This window comes from Panthera tigris, chromosome C2 (assembly GCF_018350195.1).
Source record: "Panthera tigris isolate Pti1 chromosome C2, P.tigris_Pti1_mat1.1, whole genome shotgun sequence".
In the NCBI taxonomy this organism is placed as follows: Eukaryota; Metazoa; Chordata; class Mammalia; order Carnivora; family Felidae; genus Panthera; species Panthera tigris.
The window spans coordinates 80,282,612-80,309,799 of record NC_056668.1 but is presented as its reverse complement, the minus strand read 5'-3'; the positions used below and the strand labels follow the sequence as shown (position 1 = coordinate 80,309,799).

At 45.0% G+C, this 27,188-nt stretch overlaps 1 long non-coding RNA gene across 1 annotated transcript; it reads right to left on the bottom strand.

The window, feature by feature from the left end:
- Positions 1-243: 243 nt before the first annotated feature.
- Positions 244-25,508, bottom strand: LOC122230703. The gene is made up of 3 exons (XR_006207749.1): positions 25,364-25,508; positions 3,263-3,365; positions 244-305 (listed from the first exon to the last, which is right to left on the bottom strand). It is a non-coding gene; the product is annotated as an uncharacterized LOC122230703 (long non-coding RNA).
- Between the last annotated feature and the right edge of the window lie 1,680 nt (positions 25,509-27,188).

Below are 27,188 nucleotides of genomic sequence, written 5' to 3'. Positions count from 1 at the left end.
ACAAATGCAGATTTTGTGAGGCTTGAAAGTTGTGCAGTTTGAGGTCCTTCTTTAAGAAAAAGGATACCAAATTATGACACGAACTGAGATTTGAAAATTACCATTTATGCAAAATGAGAAAAGAAATCACAACCAATTTCAAATCTTGCAAATGCTAACCGACACCATAAACATCACAAAATCCAGAAACACGATACAATGTTTTGTAATTGCCTGGCACATGACTAAAGTATTTTTTCCTACCTTTTTTTGGGCCACATATTCTTTAGATTGCTTCTTCGCATGGCAACAATTTGATGACAGTTCTGCCAGAGGAAGACAAGTCAGACTTACCTCTAATGTGTTCGATCAAAATTTTTTTCTTATTGGCTGTTTCAGAAAGTTTCTCTCAGCGTTACAACTCATTCTCGGAAGTGCCACATGTTACCTTTAGGATGGTTGTCGATTTGGGGAAAACCTCCAACAGCATTTCTTTCCGATGTGATGACATGACCCGAGAGCATATCAAGTTTTCTTCAGCAGTGACTAATCTTAAAAACTCTTTAAATCGAAAGTCACTCATTGATTTACTTATTAGTCATTCACGTCCTCACTGTAGATGGGTATCTTGCGTTGTAGGCTATTTTCACTGGTGTGAATTTATCAGCAAGAAGTGTAACTCTTTCTCTAATGTATTCATATGATTCACTCTTCATCATTAACTGGATTATTAAACGAGACAAAAGTCTGTTCATTATTATTCTGTTTGGACGTTATCTCTCCTATTGAGTTACTGCTTTTGATATGATTAATGATAGTTCTATCCTTGAATCAGAATAATTTCTATCTATTTTATTGCTTTTCTTTTTCTATTAACTTTTTTCCTGAAATTTCTCTCAGTTCTGTGAATGTAAAGATGACAAAAGAATGTACCTTTCCTATGTGCCCCAACTGGGAATCTATACTATCTTGTTTCTTTTAATGAAATGTTCCAAAAGTGCCCTTGCAAATTGAATTAAAATGGCACAGACAGCTTTATGAACTTTTAAGTAGGCACCTTCCTTCTTATTTGTATTCAAGTTTCTCTTCTGAGTCTTCAAAAATAGTTTTTAGAGCCTTTTAAAGGTTGCTGTGTTCATGTTGCAAGGTTGAACAGATTTGTAATTGCAGGCCAGCCATTATCTACAGAATTCCAAAGCTGGGCACTGTAGGCCACATTCATACTGAAACGAAACATCTGGTCCTACACATTTTGGACAGTAGAAATATTCTTGGAAGACATTCCTATACCAGACACCCAATAACAACTCAACTATACATGGAAGTGATAGTGATTTGAAACCACACAATTATATCCCAACAGAGGAGATAACTAAATTAAGTAAGCCCCCAACTCAACGTCCCCCCTGGCCCACATACCCAAAATGCCCATGGGCCACAACACTGCCTGGGATAAGGGGGAGTATGAGGGAGAAGGAATTGCAGCAGAAAGAGATAATGGACTGTACCAACTGCAATAAAAAGTGTTTATTTTAAGGAAGTGTTTACCTTGAAAGAAGTCCCAATGGCCGAATCTAGGAAAACGGGAGCAATAAGGTGGATAATGATAGTGATGGACTTAACCTGTAGAAAAGGTTAGTATCTATTGGTTCATGGTGATACAGATAAAATAACTGATTAAGTAATAAAGAAATGGGGGAGAAGGGACTTCTCTTTATAGAAGGTTTCCAATCAATAATTGTATAAAAGGGAGGATGAAGATAGAAAATCACCAATTGGCAAATAACGTAGCAATAATTATCGCAGGCAAGAATCATCAATGGATGCTAAAGTGGGTGAAAGTATGATGATAAACAGAATATTTGTATAGTATCAAAGTATCTCTTCATCAGATCCTTACTGATTCCTAGGGGGTGGCAGAGGTGGGGGAATAAAATTCTACAGAGGAGAAGCCTCACAGACACCTTAACCAAGTGGTCAAATTAATAGGACCAGAAATAAGACACATCAATATCAGGTACCACCTGATATAATGTCCAAGAAGAACATAACATCCCTGTCAAGTCAGTGAACTCTTTAGGGATCTATTGGTTTGGGGGTATGTGGGGACATCTCTTGGAAATAAAGGACAGATTAATGTATCCCTCACCTCTCACCACTAAGAAAGAAGCCCAATGCCTGGTAGGCCTCTTCAGGATCTGAAAGCCACTTAGTGATAAGGCTCTGACCCATTTACCAGGTAACGCAGAAAGCTGTCCCAGCAAAACTTTGAGTCACAGCAAAACTAGGATGCAATGCAAAACCATATTGCTTAGACCAAATGATTGAGCAGACTCTATTGATATTAGAGTTACCTGTGGTGGGAAAATAAAACACCATGTGGAGCTTATGGCATGCCCCAATAGGAGAATCGCAATGTAGACCCAGAGGGTTCTGGAGCAAGGCCATGCCATCTGCAGAGAACATCTATATACCATTTGAAACATAGCTTCTGGCATGCTACTGATCCTGATAGAGACGGAGCATCTGACAAGTGACCATGTGACCAAAGCTTCCCATCATGAGCTGGTTGGCATCCAACCTACCAAGTCATTGGGTTGGCAGACTCGGCAGTAATCTGTATGTAATGGAAGTGGTACATCTGGGATTGGGCACGAGCGGGGCCAGAGGGGAGTGTAAGCTGCATTGGTAGATGGCCCAGATGCCCATGTCATCCACCACTGCTGTACCAAGTTCTCTCCCGTAGATAAAACGTATTGCCACATGGGGGATGCCTTCCATCGGCCAAGCCGGTAGAGGCAGAAAGAGGCTGAGATTGGATGTGTTGGCTTGGTTTGGAGATGCTAGCCAAAGATGGACTGTTGTGGCCATGGGGCAGTCCCGAATGACAATGTTAAAGGAATCTTCTCATTAGACGGAACACATGGTTGTTTACTTTGTATGGAATAGGAGTAGGTATATAACTCAGGGCTGTGGAAAATGACTAGGCCGGTTGGCCAGGGGGCCTGAAAAGAGAAAGATTACAGGACTGGAGCCTGAGAAGAGCATGGTGGTGGGCCTATGGGAGTGGACATGCAGAGTGATGATCTTTGTACTGCAGGTTAATGCCCAGCAGAGAGCATCTACCGTGGAGGAAGCACTAAACTCTGTGAAAATGGGGTGCTATCCTCTAGGATGTAGTTAATACCCCCAATCAAAGACTATTATATAATTTGGTATCCCCAAATAGTAGAATACATAAGTCCAGGAACCAAGGGGTAAAAGTAGAAAAGGCTTTGCATACCTTCATTTCCAGTGTCTTGCCTGGGCATGTAATGCTTCTCACTGCTGCAACATTCGACTCTGTAAGTCTACAGGTCTTGATTCCCCGAAGGAAACATTTGTATCTGGAAACATAGTAAATGCCTCATTAAACTTTAAGCCTCAGCTGCTGCCTAGTTACTGTAAGCTTCTTGTACCAAAAGAAGGAGGTGAGAAAAGGAGTCCTCATACGTGCAGGGTAATTGGCCTTGACTATCAGGAGGAGTTAGGGCTGCTGTAACACTGTGACACCAGATGATATCCTGGGGCTTTTCTTGGTACTCTCCTGCCTCATCTAATGATAACTTGACAAGTGCAGCAGGCATGGCCAGAGAACAGCACACTGACCAGAAGCTCAGGGATGATGGTTTGGGTCATCCTAGCAAAGTCAACAGTGAGAAGAATATAAAATGGGTAACTGTGCCCTTGAAACCAACTGCACCCACTTGAGTTATAGATCATCCTTCTCTAATCTTCCTCTGGAAAGCGGCAAAGGGGACCAGACAATTCTCGCAGAGCTGTTCCCAGATAGAGAACTTCCTACCAAAGTCCAAGCAGTGCACTAAGGCAGATAGTCTGGTGCCTCACCCAGAAGCCTCCATTTAGGGTCAAGGCTTCCATTCCCTCAGCTGCCATGAGTGTTGGCTGTTGACTGCTCACATCTGAGCTCCTCTAGGAATTGCCCTCCCCTAAAGGGAATGGTCTCGGGAGCAGGCCGGGGCTCCATTGCCTCAGTCTGGGTCAATTCCAGAGGACCATCCCTATAGAATTGGCTGAGGCCTCTGTTGCAACTTCACCACACTGCAACCCCACCTTGTGCTCACTCCTGCTTCCTCACCCCCCTACAGGTGTTCTCAGAAACGATCACCCTGTGTACAAACTTCCTGCAAACCAACACCTGCTGCAAGCTGTCTCTCAAGGAACCTGACTCAAGACTCCCGGATTTTTTCATGCTCTTGACACGAGTAGGAGTGCTTGCCCCCACACCTAATGGTCCCAACTACTACAGATGGGGGTGGGGGTGGGGAGGGTGATGTGAAGAGTCACGTGGACATAGAGGGCGAGCAAGAAGTAAAATTTGTGGTTTTCAGCCACTAAGCTGTGACTGTTGCTTGTTATCACGGTATAATCAAACCCATCCAGACTGATACAGAATCAATACAGTGATTGTGTCTTTAAAATTTTGCATATTTGGGGCCCAGTTTAGAGGTGGCCCAGGCCAAACCTCAATGTATGAAGCAAATGTAGGTCTGAGCTTATGGGTGACAAATTAGAATCAAGAAGGAAAGAGAGAAATGAAGTCAAGGAGGCTAGGTGCCAGCTCAGTGGAGCTTTTCTGGAGGCTGACTGAGAGTTGTAGGAAGGAATTCACTTAGAATTGCCTGCGGTGGTTGTTGGATAAGTCTGGAACATGAGGATGAATTGCTAGTCAGCACGTCATGGTTAGAGTAGGTTAGCCAGCTGTCCATGTGGTTTCAGGTCACTGCCAAGAACTTTTTGTGGGTAATCCAAAGGGTTCTGGACTCCAGTGGAAAGTGAGTTGATACCTGTATCTGTGAGAAAAATAAAGATCAATACTTCAGAGTTGCATTCCATGTCTTCATCCAACAGGAGTTATGGATCTTAGACAAAGGTCCAGACACTAGACAGTGCGTTCATAGACAAGAGAATTTGTTAGAGTCCTTTCCAAAGAGATGTAAGCAATGGTTTTTGCTGACTGAACTTGACTAGTCACGAGGCTTTACATCATGGTCCTGTCTGTAGGACCTCCAGGTAGGTGGTAGAGTTTCTTGAGCCCGTGAATGTGTCCTTGACGCCCGTGTGAATGCCTTGCCATATAACACAATGTTATCTGGCTCAGGAATGTTCTGAAGCAGCTGAGGAAGAAGCTTGTTAATATTTCATGAAGTGAAGTCTTGGGAATTTGTGTGTCGTTGACCTCATCAACCTAAGAGCCGTAAGTGATAGATCTGGCCTCTTGCATCTAGTTTCGGCACAAATCTTGACCGTTTATTATTTCGAATCCCATTTTGATATTTCATTCCCTGTGTTCACTGCAGACAATGTGGGCATTGACAGCATGAATAATTCTGTAGGCTTTACAACTTTAAAACCTGACCTGTCAAATGCATGTCTCTATGGTTGTGGAGTATTTCGAATCTGGGAATGAAGGTTCATGGAGGCCTTTTACTGATCACCACTGCTTCAGCCTTGGCAGACAGATACATGCTTCTACCCATCTTGAAGAGACCATAAATTACTAAAACAGGTGCATGCCGAGAGCATTCTCCTTATCTGGATAAATTGAGCTTGAATTTTAATTACAAATAGCCCCCAGAGAAGGGAATAAATGGCTTTCTCTTTTTTGACAGCCAGCCCATACTCCCTTTTCAATTGTGAGCCTGATAAATAGGGCAGTTCTTGGTGTGCTGTCTGGCCAGACGGAGAACACTGTGGACAAACAGGTTGAGCCTCCTGTGTCCTAGCCTCCCTTCTTTGTTACCATGCGTCATGTCATGGGTCACGGGTCATGGGTGAGCAAGGGGAGGGGGCAATGCTTTTTGTGCCAAGCATGATATGGGGGCAAAAGACTCTCTGCCCATCTCCAAAGATTCTGATCTGAATCTGAGGCCTCTTCCAAAAGTACTGCCTGAGGAGAGTGCTAGACTCATGATGTTGGAAAGGAGCCGCAGTAGGAGAGTAGCCAGTGGCCAAGGCTGGGCTATGAGCCAAAGCAAACACCTTTTTATACAAGGTAAAGCCACCAGAAGTTTTCGTTTTTTCCATCCTCATAAACTGCCCAAAGGCACAGTGGGTGTCGGGCTTTGAAGAACTAGGTGTATCCAGCAGTCTGCCCCCAGGAGGCCAGGAGCTCCTGCAACCCCCTGGGGAGAACAGATTGCGTCCCAGGGACTAATCCTCTTTTTTTCCTTCTTAAACCAATGACTGCTTTACAGTCACTGTTAAGCCCTTCAGAACACAATAACCCTGGGAGATAATCTTACCTCCATTTTACAGATGGAAGAAATCAGAGTCCAAGAGGCTGGTGAGTTGCATTGGCCAAGCCTGGCTCCAAAACACTTTCCCGTCACCTCTGCGACAGCCCTTCCCTTCTATGCAAAACAGCCCTCTCTTCTGTAGTACCAGCCCAAGCTGGAGACTTGCTGATGAGCCTGTGTGTCCCAGGGAACACAGCAGTAGAAAAGAGACCTACTTTATTCATCTGTGTGTTCCTTCATCCTTTCCTTCCTTCCTTCCTTCCTTCCCCATTCATTAACTTAACAAATATTCATTCAACTGTTACTATGTCCCAGATACCCAGCTAAGTGCTGAACTAGGTAAACAAAACAGATGGCCCACTGAGGAAATCAGACACTAAACATGTAAACACACAAATAAATACATAATTGCAAACGGTGTGGGAGGCCTTTTTTCCAAAGTCGAGTACCATCAGCAGCCGCCATACTGGAAAAGCAATTTCAGTCGTGTGGTTGGTGAATCGGAACTGAGAAGTCCCAGAGCACCCCTGCTCAAAAGAAATAGGTGTGTAGCATGCAAACCTCGTAGGCAGACATACTTTCTAGGAGCAATGTTAGGGCAGGGGAGAACAAGCAGGTGAAATTAATTCTAATAATACATTTTATGTAACCCAATAGGTCCAAAACTATCATTTCAACAATATCTCATTACTGATGCGATATGTCACACTTTTTTTTTCAGGCTGTCATCAAAATCCAGTGTGTTTAAGGCTTACAGCAGATGTGAATTCAAACTGATCTCATTTCACGTGCCTAATACTACACTCTGGTTGTGGTTGCTATGTTGTACGGTACCCATTTCGTAGACACTGACAGAGTCATCTTGCATGTACGTTGGTGGTTTTCAACTTGGCTAACACGGGAATCGCTGGAGGACCATAGATTCTCATTTGATTGGTGTGGGGATGGGTTAGGGTTGCGGAGAGAGATTGCCTGGGTGTCAGTATATTTGAAAGCTCCCGAGGTGCTTTCAATGTGTAACATACTCCAAGCAATAGCACTTTGCACCCAAAGTCTTCAGAGCCTTCAAGGTGACAGGCTTGAAGCCCCCCATCTCAGTTGGCTAACCCCTGCCCTCTCCCCACCACGAGCTCAGCCCTGGCCCTAGGCTCCAGCCAGGCACCTCCATTTGGAAAGTTGGGTTGAGGAACTCTGGGGCAGTTGTGATGGCCTGGCATCCACACCCCACTCTGACTTCTCATAAATCTGACCCTGCCTTCACTGTTGATTATCTCCTGTGCCTTCTCTTGCTCCAGGAATCTACCTTGTTTCCCTAGTCTTGGACCTGCCTTGGTCTCTTGCGTGTCCCCCAACTGTCTTATCCTGCCCCCTCTTCTGAGAGTACCTGTTGGGGCTTCTACCCTTTTTCCCACTTGCTGGGACACCTGTCACCTCTCTACCAGGTCCTCCAGATTCTCTGGATCCCTGGGCCCACCAGCCTGGCTGCTCTCCCTATGCCCCCAACTCCCCCTAGCACCTGGCCCACTTTCCCTGACTTGGTGATTAACCCTTCCCTGCCCAATCCTTATCAGAGCATCTCAAGCTCAAGTCTCTCTAGCCTCTGATCATAATAGGCTCATTAATCTTTGTACCTACGTGCTTCGACCTGCCCGGGAAACAAGAGCTTCACTTATTTCTATTTTTACCCTCTCTCCTTTACTTGCATTTAGTTTATTTTATTTTAATCTTTTTTTTTTTTTTTTTTGTCTCCAGTTGTTTCTCCTGCTCCAGACCTGCCATCCCCAGAGCAGAGAACAGAAAGTCTGATCAATAGCAGAACAGGCATGTCGCCCACAGCCACCATAGGAGGTGTTTGCTCCTGAGCTGACTCACTGCCCATGACTGGTTTGGGAGCATGGAGAGGGATGCAAAGCCAGTGGAGAAAAGTTCCCTGGGAGATTTGGTTTCAAGCTCAGTTTTCTCTTGGAGTCTCTTGTGTGAGGCTTGTACGAGTTTTTCTCCCCAAAGTCCTGAGGACAGTGTTGTTACATTCAGCCCTGTGGCCCTGTTATGAGGGTAGTAGAACCCTTGGCTGAAAAGTTCATAATTTCTATGCTATTTTCCATAACCATACAGCTGGCGTCTCCAGAGTCAAGCTTGTGAGGTAAATAAAATTAAGGCTGTGAGGCTGTTATCTAAAACCTACCACAATTCTATTCCCACCAGGGATTTAGGGAAAGATGAAGAGAAGACAAGAAGAATTTTTAAATCCACTCATTGTACATACAGAGGCCAGGACTTAAGAGGCTCTTCTGGGTGTGAGGGCAGGAGGGATGACTTTCCCTACCTGTGGCAAATTGCTGCTGCCCTGAGCCACTAGGTGAAATTTCTGAGGGAGCCAGCCAGTCCAGCCCTGGCCATTGGGCAAATATCAAGTTTATATTTGGATCACTCAATCTTGTTCATTAACCTAAGACACTAGAGTTTAGTAGCATTAATTGGTAGGGTGAACATTGCAGAACAGTAACAAGGGGCTTGTGGGGTCCTAGGTGTGTGGGTTGGTAGATGAATGGATGGATGGATGAATGGATGGATGAATGAGGGCCTACACTGCTGACCATGAAAATAACTTATTCTTTTCTCTTATGTGCAGTGAGATCATATGTGGAAACATTAATTGATATATTTTTGTCCCTGATAATACATTTTTATTTCCTGACTTTTCCACCATTAAAAAGCAAAAGATCAAAACAGTGTCTTCTTCACCAGACTGTTGTGAAGATTAAATGAGATAATGGGGGAAAGCTGTTTAGCCAGGGTATTAACACATAGTAAGAGGCCAATACACGCAGCTATTGTCATTATTTTTCCCATTTTACATTAATAATTTGTTCAAGATCACACAGCTAGTAAGTATAAAACCTGGATATATCCTGCCCCATTGGGAAGCAGCTCCTGGCTTGGATTTCTCCAGAACCTCACACTTCCCGCTTAGGCCCCTTGGAAGGAGAATAGTACCACTGAGGCCTCTTGATACAAGTGTAGACCAGTCTTCTCCTTCAAGTGGTCATGGTCCTGCACTGGAAGGAAAAAAAAGAGGTGTGTGTGTGTGTGTGTGTGTGTGTGTGTGTGTGTGTGTGTGCATGCACACGTCCACATGTTGAGGGCAGAGGTAGAGAAGAAGTCTGCCATCCCATTTGGAAAAGGATATATCTGGGAGGACTCAGATGTGCTTTCTTGAAAACTCTTATAGATATGGAAGCTCTCAGTGTTTATATTGGGAGCCCAACCCCTGTGACTCTGATGGTCCCTCAGACAGGAGGAAAATGCAGAACCGGGAGGATACGGAAGAGGAGCCAGCTGTTCAGCCCTCCTTCTGCTCCTTCCTGGGACTCTTCAAAATAAATACGCCTGCACGAAGTTTCTGTGCAAAAGCGGGGGCCTCCTAGCTCCCCTCACCTCCATGCCTGCTTGCCCTGAATGTTTATCTTTGGACTCTGAGGAACCTCTGAGTTGAAGGAGAAGGAAGGAAAAGGGCCAGCCTCTGAGAGGTGGTGTTATTTGAGTAGAATACAAAGTTGCTGGGAAAATGAGACTTTTCGGCCAGAGGCACAGTCTGTAAGTCCCTGTCGGTTTCTAAGCTTCGCCAGAGGGCTCCCTCCAGGGCCCTTCTAAGTCTGAGGCCCCAGAAGAGCTCAGGACTGAGAGCACACAGCTTGACAAGAGCCAGGTCCCCACTCCCGGTGTTCAACCTGCCCGCAGTTACAGACCACAGAGCATGGACCTGAGCAAAGAGGTGACCCGTCCAATAGGCGGCCCCCATGCCTACTCAAGACTCAGGATTGTTCCTCAAAGAGTCCGTAGAACCAACCCCAAGGGGGACATTACGGAAAGCAGAGCAGCCACTGCATTTTCTCTGGTCAGATTTCACCTGTAACTCATAACGTCTGTTTTCCTGGTGCTCAACAACAACAGCAAAATCTCCATCTGAAATTATAGTTAATTTAAACATTTTTAAAGCTATATTTCCAGAAGGACCTTCAACGTTTCTTTTTTTTTTTTTAAGTTTATTTATTTATTTTGAGAGAGAGAGAGAGAGAGAGAGAGCCCGCGTGAATGGGGTAGAGGCAAAGAGAGAGGAAGAGAGAGAGAATCTCAAGCAGTCTCCATGCTGTCAGTGCAGAGCCCGATGCAGGGCTCAGTCTCATGAACTGTGAGATCATGACCTGAGCCAAAATCAAGAGTCAGATGCTTAACCGACTGAACCACCCAGATGCCCCAAGGACCTTCAACTTTTAAACATAGCATCCAAAACAGTGGCTTTCCTTAAATATGTAAATGAAGTAGCTGAAGCATACAGCTTGGGTGAGACACATTTATCATGAACACACTGCAAAGATTCTCAAAGAGCAGCCGGCGGAGCAGTCATGTGGCAGAGAACCCACATGCCACTTAAAGGACACCCATGCATGAAAATTCAGCTTTGGTAAAGCAGCTAAATTACTGAAGGGAAGCTTTAAATTTTCTAAGATTTTTCTCGGGACTCCTTTTGATAGAGTCGCTCTGGATCACTTACAATATAGTCTGATTTACAAAAAGCCCATCTGGTCACAACACACACAATGTAAAAGTGAAATGATTTGGTTTGGCTAGAGAAGAAAGGAGAATCTGTTGCTCATACCCTCATGCAAGGGTAATGTCCAGTTGACTCAGGGGAGCACCTTTCCTGGAATTCTTAGCAGGATCTATCCTCGAAGAGACGGTCCCAGTAATCCACGACTGCGACAAGTACAGACGAGGAGCTCGTGTGGCTTATAAGTAAAGTTAAGAGGAAGGAACAGCCACTGTTATGTCACATCAGTGTCGAAGATGACAGAGGCTGTTCAAGATGGACCAGGATAATGGGGACAGGCGTATGTTGCAGCGGGGACAAGGCTTACACCTGGAGGAGGGTCATGGTCCAGGAACCAGACAAGCAGCTAAGAATCGGGGGATTCATGGAAGCCAAATTATAAAGCACAGCTGTGGTGCTGAGGTCGGTGAACTTGGGGGTTCATGCGATCTGAGACTTCAGCCAGGCATAGGTTCAGAAACTAGAGTTAGAGGTAAATTGAAGACTGGAGGGGTCATCAATGTTAGCCAAGGAACCCCAGACCTATAGGTGTGGGAAAGGTCAACTCTAACTCTGAGGTAAGAAGATTGCATGTCTGAAGGCAAAGCCAGAGGTCAGGCGGGAAGCAAGGGCTCACCTGCAACGGTTTCTCCCTGGAAGAGGGGGTATCATAATGTGCAAAGGAACAGGAAATTAAATCTTACTCTCTCCTGACTCCCTATCTAGAGCCCAAGCTCTTATCTTCCCGTAACTCTTGTTACCTGAGTGAGATACATAACCAACTTGTCAGGGATCCAATAAGAGAGATAAGATGGTCTTCCCAAAGCCATGTCTTCTGCACAACATTACTGGACCGAAGGAAGCGCTCCCAGGAGGGAAATTAAACCCTGAGGACCTCAGCATTTGACTTGCTGCCGCAAATTTGGTAAACCGTATCCCAGCCTGGACAAGACCCGGGGTGCCTTCCACACTGCCCTATGACTTTGGAGGGTTGAAAACAAGGGAAGCAAGAGGAGAGAGAGAGAGCTCTGCCCACCTCCATTTTCCCCCAGAGCTATTCCTCAGTGCAGGCATCCTGAGTGGAATGCCTAACGGTGGGGGAGAAGGGGCGGTGGGGGGGTGGGGGGGGGGGAAGAGGATGAAAGAGAGGCCTTCAGAGAGGCACCGTGTCCATTCGCTTAATGGAAACGGGTGAGAGAGGGAGAGAAGGGAGCAGAGCGGCAGAGGGCCCGAGCCTAGTTAAGTCATTGCAGATACTGTGCTCTCCGGTACTAGGTAGCATGCTCCAGTCCATTTTTATCAGTGGCCAAGATAAAAACAGGAGGCGTGCCCATCAAATCTGAGATACCGCAGAACTGTCAGGAAAAGCTAAAGCATCAGAGAGCAGATTTGGGGTCTAAATTCACCGCAACAAACTAGGTAAAGTTGGAATTTAATCAGAAACGGAAAGGCCTTCACTAGGGTCCAAAACCACAGTCGCATGACACAGAATGGGCAAGGCACGGCTCGACAGCAAGCTGGGGGGCGCCTGGACTTCCCGCTGTGTCATCAGAAGCGTGCTGGTCACTGGCTGCGAGTTAGGAGTATGCTTCTCCACCCTGGCAGGAGCATCACAGGGGGCCTGTAAGCGGTTCTTTAGGAAGGACTTCCACAAAAGAGGGCTAGCAAGCGGGAAAGTGGGAGCAGGGTTCCACACCAGGCGCTTCAGAGAAAACCCGAGAATCCGGCCATGCACCCTGCAGGGAAGAGCTGTGGACAGGGTGAACTGTGTAATTCTCGGCGCCCAGCGCAAAAGGAAAAGGTAGCACCCTTTGTTCCTGGAGCAGGAAAAGAAAAGGGTCGTTAAAGATACTACAATGTGAAGCTTTTCCTTTTAAAATTGTTTTTACTAAAAAATTAAAAAAAAAATTTTATCAAGTTTTGAAACAGTCAGAGAGTTGCAGAAACAACTTTTTCTGAACGGTTTGAGAGCACATTGGCCAGCACAATCGTCCATTATCCCAGAATACTCTGTATTTCCTACAAACACACCTGTGCAGAACCACAACACAACCAGAAAAAATCAGGAAGTTTCCCAGGGAAACATTACTATCACCTAATGCACAGAACCATCCACATTTTGCAAATTGTCTCTATAATGTCTCTTTTATAGTGAAAGAATTCAGTCCGGGATCATGCATTGCATTTAGTTGTCCTGTTTCTTTAGTCTTCAATCTGGTACAGCTGCTCAATCTTTCCTTAACTTTCAAGCCTCAACACGTTTGAAAATTCCAGGCTAGTTACTTTGCAGAATGACCCTCAGTTTAGCTTGTCTGATATTTTCTCCTGATTAGATCCAGGTTATACATCTTTGGCAGGAATATCCCAGAAGTTGTGCTGTGTTCTTCTCGATCCATCCTCTCATGTGGCATAAGATTTTGATTTGTCCCATTACTGATGATAATCGCTTTGGTTACTTGATTAAAGTGGTGTCTCCCACTGTAAAGTTACTCATTGTTCTTTGTAACAATATTTTGGAGGGAGATACTTTAAAACTATTAAATGTCTTGTTCCTCGGGGCGCCTGGGTGGCGCAGTCGGTTAAGCGTCCGACTTCAGCCAGGTCACGATCTCGCGGTCTGTGAGTTCGAGCCCCGCGTCAGGCTCTGGGCTGATGGCTCGGAGCCTGGAGCCTGTTTCTGATTCTGTGTCTCCCTCTCTCTCTGCCCCTCCCCCGTTCATGCTCTGTCTCTCTCTGTCCCAAAAATAAATAAAAAACGTTGAAAAAAATTAAAAAAAAAATGTCTTTTTCCTCATCAAAATAAATAAATAAAAATAAAATAAAATTGTTTTTATTTACAAAGACATAAAACATGGGGGTGATAACCGAGATTCGTAATTTGCCTAACATTTTGATGTCACCATTTAATATAATACAATAGATAACTTTATTAATGTGACGTATTGACCGAGCATAAGATTTCTCTGCAGATTCATTTAAACTTGCAGCGATTTCACTCCCATTCGGTGTAATTAAAGGCAACATGAGTTACTCTTGGCAAATGTGAGAGTAGGAGCTGACAACTAATCTTTTTAATTTTGAGAATAATCTTCCTGATGATGCAGCTGCTACTGAGCTATTAAAAGTATTTTATAGGCTGTGTCAACATTGGGATAGCTTTCTGATGAATTATTTTGAAAAGTATATTTTAGTACACCTAGAGCTGATGATTCACATGAAACAATTTCTCTAAAGAATTTTACTTTTTGCTACAAATCAGTTTCATGTTGTCTGAATCTAACTTTGAAGGCATTTTATACAACGGCATTTTATTTTATTTTATTTTTAAGTTTTATTTATCTATGGACTCTCGACACCCAATGTGGGGCTCGAATTCATGACCCTAAGATCAAGAGTTGCACGTTCTTCCGACTGAGCCCGCCAGATGCCCCTGTATTAAGGTTTCCTCTGACATTTCCTGTAACTTGTGAAAGTCATACAAGAAACTGAAAGTGGCCTCATGATTTTATATAACTCAGAGCATCTGTTTATGCATGCTATCTCTGTCTCTTCCATTACAAGGAAAATTAATTTTACAACTGTCTGCTTTATTGAAAATCGGTTCATCTATGGCCTCATGTGAAAATAGTGTTCTTTTCCATCCAATGCATAATCTTTAAATTTAATTTCTCCTCTAAGGCCGTGCATATTTGCTTTGCAACGTTGTAGCAGTTCAAAACCAGAGAGTCGGGCTCTTTGAAGAATTCTGGTAAGGGGGGGGGCGGGCTATGAGCTACATGATACACTTTCTTGCAATGTGTATGCTTTTTCTTGTAATAACTTATTGACAGAGTTTACTGGGTTAGCTTTGGCAGCCCCTATCTTGGGGTTCAGGCCAGAGAGTGAATGTGTGTGTGCAGATGTTGCCAGGATGGGTCCTGGGGACAGACAGGCAAGCCAGCCTCCCACGAGCTGTCTCCCTGCTGCTCTCCTGCACAGCCCCACCTCCCTCCCTGAGCCTGGTGGCTGCTGCTTCTGCCACTGCTGGTACTGTCATCACCACTGGTCTTGGCCCAGCTTCTGCCCCAGGCTGCCCAGCCGACTGCTCCGCACGCGTGCTGCCCACTGCCTCCTGTGGCAGCCGACTTGGGACCATGCCCCCTCTGGGTGTCTCCTCCGCTCACATACTCTGCTCTACTGTCCCATCAGACTTCACTTACGGAGCATGAGTTCCAAGATAAAATGATTAAGAATTCGAGTCAGTGACGGCAGGACATTAAACCAAACACAGAGCCCCTTGTGAGGTGCGACCTGTGTGACCACACAGGTCACACACCCTGCTTGTGGGAGAGGGTCAGGTAAATGATGCGGATCCGAGGCTGGACTTCAGCACGTCTGCACATGCATAACTGAGCGGTAAAATGCTCCCCAAACGTCAATTTGCTTGGGTTTTCCTGTATCGAATGCACAGAGAAGCTTGCACCTCAGAAGGGAGGGGCAGGGGAGAATGAAATGGATCAGTACCTGGACCCTAGCTCAGCCCCCAGAGACAGGCACCCGACCCAGCCCCTTGCAAAGGGAGTTGCAGGCAGAAGCTGCAGGAGCCATTCTTCTCACAGACCTGGAGATGTGGAGAGCCCCACTGGGCTGTGCGGGGCTCAGGTGACTGCGTGGCAAAGGGCCCCCACGTTCTGAAGGGAAATCAGCCAGGTGCTGGACCCCCAAGCTCTCTGGGAAGACCCAGCTGCCGTGACCCTTGGGACTGCGGGTGTAGGGCACCGGTGCTGGCTCCTCACCGCAGAGGCCAGCAGTACTAGTTCCGGGGTATCCTGACCTCAAGGGGCTTCCCGCTTTGCACTGGTGGGGCCAGGCAGGAAGAAGGGAAAGAGACTTGCAGGAGCTTGTGGGAATGGAGGGCAATTTGTGAGCTGGTGGGGGACATGCCCCATAAAGGGACAAGAACCAGCACAACTGGATTACAGTCACTCCTGGGAGTCTGTAACCACAGGCTGCTGAGGCCTGGGGGGGGAGGGGGGGAGTTACAGAGAGGACCTTGGCTTTGAGTATTTGAAGCCTCCTCAGATGAGAAAAGGAAGAGCAGCTCTGTGAAGAACAAATGGGGAAGTAGTGGGCAAGTGTGGGTATGGGGCAAGTTCTCCAGCAGCGCAGTGCTGGCCCGGGCTCCAGAATCGGTTCCAGCCGAGACTGTGTGACTGCAGGTCAAAAGCCTTCTATAGAAGGTGCAAGGAGCAGGTGGGACTAGGGGAGGGAGGGGAGTGTTTTTCCAACTGCTGGGGTGGGGGGGGGGGCTTGCTTCAGATGCACTCAGCAGGGAGGGTGTTGAAATGTAGATTCCTCGTGCCACCCCCCCCCCCCCCCCCCGCCCTCCCCGCCCCCAGCCCTGGAATTTCTAACTCAGTAGGTCTGGGTATGGCCTGGGAATCTGCAACTTGAACACATGCCCCCAGACAATCTTAATATGCACTCAAGTTTGAGAACTACATAGAAAGGACTTTGCGGCCCTGAAACCTGATGCCTACAGCCCAGCATTGTTCCCCTTGCCCCTGCAAAAACACCAGCAACTATTGCACAGAGAATCCCCGAGGCTGCAACCCACTCAGGGCCCCTGTGCCAGAACATTAAATAGGAGAAAAATGAGCCAGGGAAGGAGCGAGTCTCCTACTAATTCTTTTAGCATGAATTAAATCTGATTTTCCCAAAAACACTTTAAGGATGTTTTAAAATCTCTCTTTGCAATCCAAACCATCGCAAGCACTCAAAGGTACAAGCAGCTTTCCCCACAGCTTTCAAAATACTGCAAAGAAGATGATTTGGCCCGGGGCTGACCACCGCTGCCAGTCCAGCAAGGAGCTGTGGGACAGTGCACTTCCCCACCAAATGCCTCCCCCGCTCCACTTTTAATATGTAAGTCTGGTCTGCACATCAGCCCAACAAAATTGGCGGTACCATCCACAATTTGCATAAGAGCACACTGAGGCTCAGAGAATTGCTTAAAATCCCAGAGTAAGTAGTGGAGCCAGGACTCAAGCCAAGGAGGACGGGTTCAAACCCTGGGCTATTCCCAGTGCGCCGAGCTGGGAACGCCCCCGCTTTCTCTCTGGCTTCAGCAGAGCTTTGTGAAATGGTGGTTATTAGTCATACCTGCTCCCTCCCTTCCTCACAGATAGGAAGAGGGAAATTGCAGATCTTCCTGTGCCTTGTCAGTAAGAAGCTGTTAGCTGTGAGCCCAAACGTAAATGTCTATAAGGGTCAGGCAGATTATGTCAACGATAAATTAAGCCAGATTTTAAAAATTAACTTAAAGCTAGGTAGTATATCAAACATATAAAAACAGTGTCTATTCCACAAAGAAAGACGTTCAAAGATTTTTCCCATGCCACATAAGAAAGCTCTTTAGTTCTAATTGTCCCCATGTCTGCATCTTGCACCTGCAATCTTAGAGCCTTGAGGGCAGGCTGCGTGTATGATATTAATCTTATTCCAGCCCTCAGCCTCCTCGGATGCCTAGGCATACGGACGATTACAGGAATGGTGACTAGACAGGATTAACAAAAGAAAAAATGTCGGGCAGAAGGATTTAGGCTAACTAATGGAGAAAGAATGCCCCCATTCACCAAGAGTATACGTCAGGCAAGTCCTTGGATTTGCTCCCTGTGTTCTATTATTTCCTAGGCTTTTAGGTCTAAGATCCTATTATTCTAACACAGAGAGAATTTGTTTACTTTTAAACCCTGGATTTGGTTTATCAAAAATGCTGTCTGTATGTTTTCTTCTTGAGACCTTAGAAGAAAGAAAACTTGTCCCCTGCGTGGGATGGCTTAAATGTGGTTTTATCTAAGGACAGGATGAGTTCTTAGTTCTTAATTAATTATCCTGCCTCAAATGATTTGGATAAACAGGTCTAGTCTTTCTGCACTGCTCCTCCTTGGTAGAGACCCACTCATTATTTTATTCAACCTTCACACTAACCCTCCAGGGTGTTATTATTCCTATTTCACAGATGATGACATTGCAGCTCAAAGAAGTTAAGTGCCCTTCCTTCCTCCCCTCCTTCCTTCTTTAAATTGCATTAATTTTTGACAAGCTACAAAAGGTAGAAAAGGGTGGGGATAAGAATGTGTGTTACTTAAGCCCCTTATGTTATGTCGAACCACAATTGAAAGTTTGTGCTGTGGTTGTTTGCTTTGTCTCCCACCAAACTTGAACCCTCTGAATGTAGCTCACGGTGGCAAATTATACAGGAAGCCTTCCCGGACTCCTGTCAGTTTCCTTTTAGGTCCATTCTTGTCGACCCTCATAGCACTCATCTAGATAATCCAACTGTTTAACCAATGTCTCTGTGCCCCAATAGACTACAAGTTTCCCGAGAACAGGAGCCTTATCTTTTTTGCTCCTTGTTATATCTCTAGCACCTAACGCAGTGTTTTGTACATCCCATGCACTCAATATTTGTTAATTAATGTGATAGGTATCCTGGTGCACCTAATTTCATACTCCTAGACCTAAGATGCACCTACTGGTGCAAAGGCCAGATCAAAATTATGTACATTTTCAATTTTAATAGATATTGGTAAAGTGTCCTCTTAAAAAGTTATATAAATTTACATCCCTTCCAACGATGTGTAAAAATGCTTGTTTCTCCACGTCTTTGCCAAACCAATTTGATCTTTGCCAACCTAACTGAAGATGGAATCACCAAATATTGCATCCATATTTTTCTTAATGTTTATTTCTGAGATAGGGCAAGCAGGGGAGTGGCAGAGGGGGAGTGGCAGAGGGGGACGGACAGAGGACCTGAAAGGGGTCTTCGCTGACAGTCTGACAGCAGTGAGCCTGATGTGGGGCTCGAACTCACAAACTGTGAGATCATGACGGAGTCAAAGTCAGATGCTTAACCAACTGAGCCACCCAGGTGCAAGTCAGGGAGGGACAGAGAGAGAAGGGGGAGAGAGAATCCCAAGCAGGTTCCATGCTGTCAGCCCAACATGGGGCTTGATCTCAGGAATTGTGAGATCATGACCTGGGCCACAATCAAGAGTTGGATGCTTGGGGCGCCTGGGTGGCTCAGTCAGTTAAGCTTCTGACCTCAGCTCAGGTCATGATCTCATGGTTCATGGGTTTGAGCCCCACATCAGGCTCCGTGCTGACAGCTTGGAGCCTGGAGCCTGCTTTGGATTCTGTATACCTCTCTCTCTCTTTTTTCTGCCCCTCCCCCACTCATGCTCAGTCTCTCTCTCAAAAACAAACATTAAAAAAATTAAAAATTAAAAAGGAGTTGGATGCTTAACCCACTGAGCCACCCAGGTGCCCCTATATTTTTCTTATTTAAGTGAAGTTGAGCAGCTTTCAAATGTCCTTTATATTTTCTTTTATGCAAACTATGTGTTCATGATCTTTGCCTATTTTTCTATTGGATTATAAGTTTTATCATTGTAGTAACTTTATTATAAGGAAATTAGCCCTTTGTTATGCATGCTGCAAATGGTTTCCCCAGTTAGTCTGTTCTCTTTATGGCATTTTTTTTTCTCAAGCAATTTAAAAAAAGTATATAGATGAACCATCAGAATTAAGTTTTCTAGATATTATTTCCTGGTTAGAAGAATATTCTCCATTCCAATATACAAAATTCTCACATGGTTTCTTCTAGTATTTTTATGGCTCTTTCTCTCTTTTTAAGTCTTTGACCCATCAGAAATTTATTTTGGAATAAGATATGGAAATATTTTATTCAGCAAGTTTCTTCATGTTTGACTTTACAACTTAGGGCTGAACTCCACCTATAGACAAGCCCCGATTGAAAGGTTTTTTTTTTTAGGCACCCCACTTAGATGACTCTTTCCAGAATGCATTCATTGATTCACTCATTCATTCATTCAATACTGTGCTTATTATGCACAAGGCACTTTGTTAAGTGAGAGAGGAAACTCAAAGACCAACATCCAGTTTTTCCCCTCGAGAACCCCACAGGCTTGGAAGCACATAGTAAACAAATGACCATTTTAATACATGCACACACGCATGCACACACACACGCACACGCGCACAAGCGTGGACATGTAGGCAATGGTTGTTATGAGTGTCCAATGGGGAGCACGCAACCCAGGAATAGATGTCCCGAAGGAAGTGAGCAATGTCTGAGCATCTTAGAGAATGAACAGGCATTAACCAGTCAAGGAGCATCCTAAGATGAAGAGAAAACATGAGCAGAATCGGGTAAGAAAAAGCTCTAAGGAGTTCATGGCAAAAAGTAGAGAAAGATAAGCCTGGAAAGGCAAACAGGGGCCAGGTTAACAGAAGGCCTTGTTTGTCATGGGAGTGACCTGGACCTCATCCTGAGGACAATGGAAGCCAATAAAGGATTTTAAATAAGGGAGCGACACTATCATATGGAGAATGGATTTATGGGAGCCAAGAGTGCAGGGAGACTCACCTGTTGGGAGACTATTGTGACAGTCCAGGTATAAGACAATATAAGAGTACATTAGGACAGTGATCGTAAGAATAGAAAGTAGGAGAGATTTTGGTACTGACCTCTTTGTTCCTCTCATCTCCTCTAGTCTATGTAATCTCTCACTGCTTCCTTGGCTCCCTTACATCCAGTGCCTTCCAACATCTTGTTTTCTCCCCATCTCACCCACCCAATCCCCTCCATTTGTCAGTATAACAGTATATGTCTTTGAGTTGCTAAAGTCTTCTCACTCATAGCTTTTGGTCTAGGGAAATTATCTCCTTGAGAAGTAAACAGACAGGTTTGTGCAAGTGGCAAGGAGCTTTCTGGGAGAAAGGAATCAAAACCCGATTGTTTTCTTTTTTGAGGCTCAATGTTTTTAGAACTCATGCGATGAATTTCAGTTTTAAAAAGCTGATTGGCCACAGGTGTTCATTTCTTTGCCCTACCCAAATGTCACCAAAATGATAGTAAAGGAATAAAAATGGATATAAGGATGTACAGAAGAAGCAGTAGACATGACATCTAAATGAAGTTTTGGTGGACTGAAAGCATCCTCTGACTTAGCAGAAAAAAAAAAAAAACCAAATTATAACTTAAGAGTCTGTCATAGAAAATTCTGACATTAGATAGAACCTACAGACTGCTCAGGATTTGGACGCCCTGCTTCACAAGAGGGATTAGGCTCTGGTTTGAAAACAAGAGCTGTTGTTTGAAAGTCTGCATACAGTGTGTTGGGACCCCATATCCCTTCCCCATTCCACATGGCCACAAAACTGAAATTTGCAACTATCCCAGTGAAAAATCTGGCTCAGTGTTTGAAAATCCCAAGGAAAAGTCAACCAGTTGACAGGCTCTATCCACATACCATGGAACTTCCTAGTGGCTTTACAGTGCTTTGCTCTTAAAAGGAATAGATAGGGGCACCTGAGTGGCTCAGTGCATTGGGTGACCGACTTCAACTCAGGTCATGATCTCAAGGTTTGTGAGTTTGAGCCCCATTTCAGGTTCTGTGCTGACAGACAGCTCAGAGTCCTTAGCCTGTTTCAGATTCTGTGTTTCCCTCTCTCTCTGCCCCTCCCCTGCTTGCACTCTCTGTCAAAAATGAATAAACATTTTAAAAAAATTTTTTTAAAGGAATAGATAGCCCAAGATAGGACACATAAGGAATGTTTCTAACATGGGAGAGACAAAACCTTCAGAAAACAAAAGGAAATTGGAGGAAACAGGCAATACAAGACACATAAGAAATGATACCACATCATGAAATAAGACCATAAGAACTTTAGAAGAACTTTGACTGACTTGGATAATTCAGGATGACAGAACATTTGACGGGGAAAGTAGATTGTAGTAAAACAGACAAATGCAAAACAAATTAATTATAAAAGCTAAGAAAAAACCAAGGGCCATACAAGAATGGAAACATAATCTAACTTGCTACCTGGAGCAACGGTGAAAAATATTTGCTTAGCCAAAATAATGAAATATGGAGTGTAAATGTACCAAAACATTGCAGTGTAAATATGTTTGGGAGATAGTAAAGGAAACGGGAAGGAGTGTTCATATAGAAGAGCTAAATCCTTACCTACCAAAGTAGGAAGTATAGGAAGTGGCTAAAGTTAAATAAAGAATTAAGGGAGAACTGGAGACAAATTCTAGAAGAGCTAGCTGACAGTTGTGGGTAGTTGCCTCCAGGGATCAGGACTGGAGGATGGGAGGGTTACAAAGAATGGCAAAGAGACTGGTGTTTCCAATATGGACCTTTTAATGTCATCTGACTTTGAAGTTACGAACACATGTTACTTTGATTTATAAAATTAATTATGGATAAAAAGAACACTGCTAAGGATTGGGACAGACTTACTTGAAATCAATGAACAAAAAGACACCAGAGGCTCTTCATGGCACGTAGGAAGCACTCAAAAGGCGTCTTCAATTATTCTCACTATAGAAGCGAGTAGGGAAGCCAGCAGACTTTACAACATCATTACCTGTCCATGACTGGTCTTTGTCTACAACTGGCAGGGACTTCTCCTGTGTCAGTTACCATACTTAGCTTTGACTTGAGAGCTGAGCACTGTGGCTCAGATGAGGTCAAAAGAAACCCTTAACTTGGGGGAAAATAGTAACCTTGTTGGGGAGAAACTTGGCAGACCCCACCTAAGCCAAGTGATCAAGGCTGACATCCCCAGTGGTATCCTAAGCTCTTCTGAGTTTCAAGTTATTTCAAATTAAAAAACGTTTTGAAAAGTACAGAGAAGCAGCAGCAAAATCTGTGAGACAGCAATTTACAGAAACACAAAGTGGCCAGTAGACATGTGAACATATGCCCAGCACCCCTAAAAATCAGAGAAATGCAATATTTAAAAATTATGAGATATCGCCTTAGCCCCGCCAGAATGGTAGAAAGTAGAAGAGAAGGAAAACAGCTACTACTTATGAGAAGGTTAGGGGTGAGGCTCCCCCTACAAATGCTATCTTTCATTGTCAGTAGGAATGGGATAGTAACCCTTTTGGAGATCAACTTTGCTCTATCTTTTTAAAAAATATATATTTCTTTTGAGGGAGAGAGAGCAAGCACATGTGCACAGGGGAAGACAGAGAGAGAGAGAGAGAGAGAGAGAGAGAGAGAGAGAAGGCACAAGTTGAGGAGGGGCCGAGAGAGAGGGAGAAAAAGAATCCCAAGCAGGCTCTGCACAGTCAGCACAGAGCCCGACGTGGGGCTAGAACTCACCAACTGTGAGATCATGTCATGAGCCCAAATCAAGAGTCAGCCACTCAATCGATGGAACCACCCAGGAACCCCTGCTCTATCTTTTAAAATAAAAAAAATCTGCATACTCTTCCCTCCCTCCCACTGGAATCTATCTGATAGAAATAGAAGAATCCATGGGGATATAATAACCATATATTTGATGACTTTTTTTTCAGTGGCCAACAAAAACCAGTTAAAATCCAAACAAAAGGAAAATAAATAAAAACAACAATTTACCAGGAACTCAGTTGATAAAAGAAGGAGTTGGAGTTAGATCTCTATCAGAAGACTTAGGGAGTTTTGTAGAGTATATTTTTTCATATTTTCCCCCCTTCCCTGGTGGCTAGCCTAGGGCCTGGTATACAAGCTGGTTATAAAGGGTTACCTGCAATGGGAAGGAAGTTGATGTAGGAGAAGAGGAAGGCAGAAGGGAAGAAGGGAGGTCAGAGAGCAAAAGACTGCATTAAAAAAAATTCTCCAAAATAAAAACAGCATGCATGAAATAGTCTCACTTATGTCAGATGATATGTGTGTGTGTGCACAACACTTACGTATATGCAAAAATTGTCAACAAATGGTTAATGGGATCATCTCTGGGTGGTGGGATTTCAAGTCATTTTTAATTTTTTCTTATCCTTTTGTCTGCTGTTCAAATTATTTCAAAGACCATGTGTTCATTATATAAACCCAAAACAGCAATAAAAGCTGTTTTCACAGCAAGGAAAAAAAAAATCTTGCCAAGGATCCATCATCCATGAGTCTACCTGATGATTTCTTTAAAACAAAGTCAGCCCTGTCCTGGAGCAGACATGGTGCTTTGTTTTACTATGCGATGAAAGAGGTGGTCTTTCTTTTACATATATTCTAACGTTCCCTCGTTCTTGCCATGAGGGTTCCTCGGCACTCTGAGCATTGCTAAATATCCATGGCCCATTTCTAATTTTTTTTTTAATGTTTCTATTTATTTTTGAGACAGAGAGAGACAGAGCATGAGCAGGGGAGGGGCAGAGAGAGGGGGAGACACAGAATCCGAAGTGGGCTCCAGGCTCTGAGCTGTCAGCACAGAGCTCGATGCGGGGCTCGAACCCACAAACTGTGAGATCATGACCTGAGCTGAAGTCGGACACTCAACCGACTGAGCCACCCAGGCGCCCCCCATGGCCCATTTCTAAACCTGAAATCATTTCATAGATTTGGTTATCGTCTTCTCCATCAGTTGTGCTACTCCCCTGCTGCAGATAGGAACCCGGGGCTGAGGGGATGAAAACCCCCATCCTAACACCACACAACTGAGCACACTCCCAGGCACAACCCCCAGAAGCTGGAGATAAGGAGAATGGCAGTTCTGAACATTCTTAGGCTAATTTCTTCATCTTGTTGCAGCGCGAGTGTCCATGCAAAGCCATCCTTCCTCTTTGCCCTTTGATCTTGCAGGGCAGCTGCAAGGTCAGCTGCAGGGCCAGGCCCCTCCCCAAATGCTTCCCGACTAGAGAACCACTACTATCCTTCTCCTCTTGCAGCCGGCAAGCTTTAAGGAGTCATGGTGCTTCCTGCTTTCAGCCCCAGCATCACTGCAGCCTGATGGTGCCCTGTGAGCCTGTTCACTATAAGCTCTCTGACCACTAAAGCCAGTAAATCTCCCACAACAGAAACCACCTGGAGGAGAGCCAGGCAGAGGCCTTGACATTCGTGTTCTAGGAGGAAGGGAAGATAGAGGGACCAGCACGGGTGGCTCCAGCCGGCCCACAGCTGCTGTTCTCAGGGCTCATTCTGCCACTCAATTAAAATGACGGGCAATCAGAATAATAAAATCAGAGCATCTTTGAATACAGCACTAATGACCCCGACAATCATAAATCCTCAAGGGCAGGACCAGGGACTCCTAGAATTTTGCATTGGAAGGTACCTTGGAGAGCATGTGGTCCCGTTTCTCCACCAAGGTGACTCTTCGGAGAAACCGGAGTGTGGTGACCGTGTGGCCACAATATCCTGTGAGTGTGGGGACATGCCCAAGGTAGCAAATGTAAGCAGCATTTCTGTGGCTCTAACTTCCGAAATAGCACAGGAGGGCAAAGAATGTCCCTTCTCTTGGGTCACTTCCTGAGCCACTGTTCTCTAGAAGTCTCTGGTCCTCCTGTATCATCCCCTAAGGCTTCATCCTACATTGGAGAAGGTTTGAGGTGGAAGAGGAGGCTTTGGAAACTTTAAATTGTCTTCACCACTTCTGTTGAGGATCTAGCCTTATAGACTGTCCCTGAGAAAAAGAAGAAAGAAGGGGAAATTCTTACCTCTCTCCACTTCAGGACTATGGACTATTTTTGTCGACATTTTTTGCTCCCCCCACCTCCATCTCTTTGGCTCTTATATCTAAAAACAAACAAATAACACCAGGCTGTTCTGTGAATTATATAGAATCTGAGCTAATTTGGTCCTCTCCTTCCTCCCATCCACCGAAGGCTCTGGCCGCAGCCCGTGAGCATTAGAAAATAACTTGTCACCCACTCACCTCCCCGTCTCATTCTTAAAGGAAAATATTTATATTATGCCACAGAAAGGGTTTCCATGGCAGTGACGACTGTAAAACTGTTGCCTTGGCAACCGCTTGAGTCCATCTTGAATGATCCGAAATCCCCTTCAGAGACAAATAAGGAAAATCTGTCAGAAATGCTGTTCTGCTGGGGGGGGGGGGGAGCCCTGAAAAATGGCTTTCTTGTCCCTCCCCCCCCCCCCAGTTCTCCCTCTGACTCCTCCTCAGTCTCCACTGGTTCACCTCCTTTTATACACTCTCTTAAGAACTTTCCATAGTTCCTGCTCTTCTGAGGGTTTGCCTTGCTGTTATCCTAATTTACTGTGGAGACTCTGCCCAGGGCTCTGTAAAGGGTTAAGGATTGGCATGCAAAGCCACGCCAAAGATAACAGGAGGCAGAATAAACACACAGATCGTCCTTTTTATAGAGCTTGCTGCCTGCCCCTGGAGGCCCAGGGTGCAAATTCTTCTCTGCCAGCCCAAAGCAGGTCTGACAGGAGAATTTTACGGGAAGGGAAGACCAGTCTATCCTGCGGTGCAGCTCCCAGTCAGTACATGTTGGCAACTCACCTCCCTGGGCCTCAGTTTCCTCATCTGTAAAAAAAAATAAAATAAAATAAAAGAGTTGGGTGCAGGATCCTTCTGGCTCCTACATTCTAGGAATTTTTATGAATCAAGAATGCTGCATCTCCCATCTCCCAAAGGCACCAGAGATTTCTCTTGGCATGCCTGCTGGGAACGCAGGACCCCGGGACGAGAGAAACCCTTCAGTGAAATGGGGGCATGTCTACACTGCATGAGTCCGTGCCTTTTGAGTCCTGAAACATGCACGTGTACAAGTGTCGTCTCTGTTATCACCCCATTATTAGCACAGCACCCACTAAACAAACAGTAGGCCCCAGCTTCAGGGCCACTCCAACTCAAAATCTCTTACTGGAGAAGGTACTCCAACAAGCTGATTAAATATATAAATGAGCCCCGCCCCTCCCCCGCCCCGCCACGAGAAGCAGAGGTTTTTCTCCCAGAAGAAATATCTTTCACGCGATTCATGCCCATCCCTGAGGGTTTCTTTGCCTCTCCCTTATTATTGAAAAGCAGCTTAAAAAGCTAGAAATGCTGACCTGTTTTCGTTCGTTCTTCCTCCCACTTCTAACTGATGGGAAGAAAGCTCTTTCAAGAGAGGAAGAGAGCAGTTTAAATTGTCTTTATCATTTTACTAGTAGGCAAGGAAACCACTTGGCCAGTTTGGTGTGGAGGCTAGGAGCAATCCGAGGAGCCATGGGAAGAAAGGCAAGAAGGAGAAGCAAACGCTACCTCAGAAGGAAGCTGAAATACTTCCCCCCAAAGCCCTTCTTGCAAAGTAGAAAGTCTGCATAGCCGGCTCCGATTCGTTCAGATTTCTGACCCGAGAGGCAGAGGCTACGGGAGTTAAGGGGTGGGCTTTGGAGCTACACAGAATCAAGGACAGAACTTGACTCTGACCCACACCACTCCTCCGCCCACGGGCATATTACTTGACTTCTCGAAGCCTCTCTTGTTCCATCTGTAAATTGGGAGAAGCCTCCCCCTTATGGGACCGTGACTGG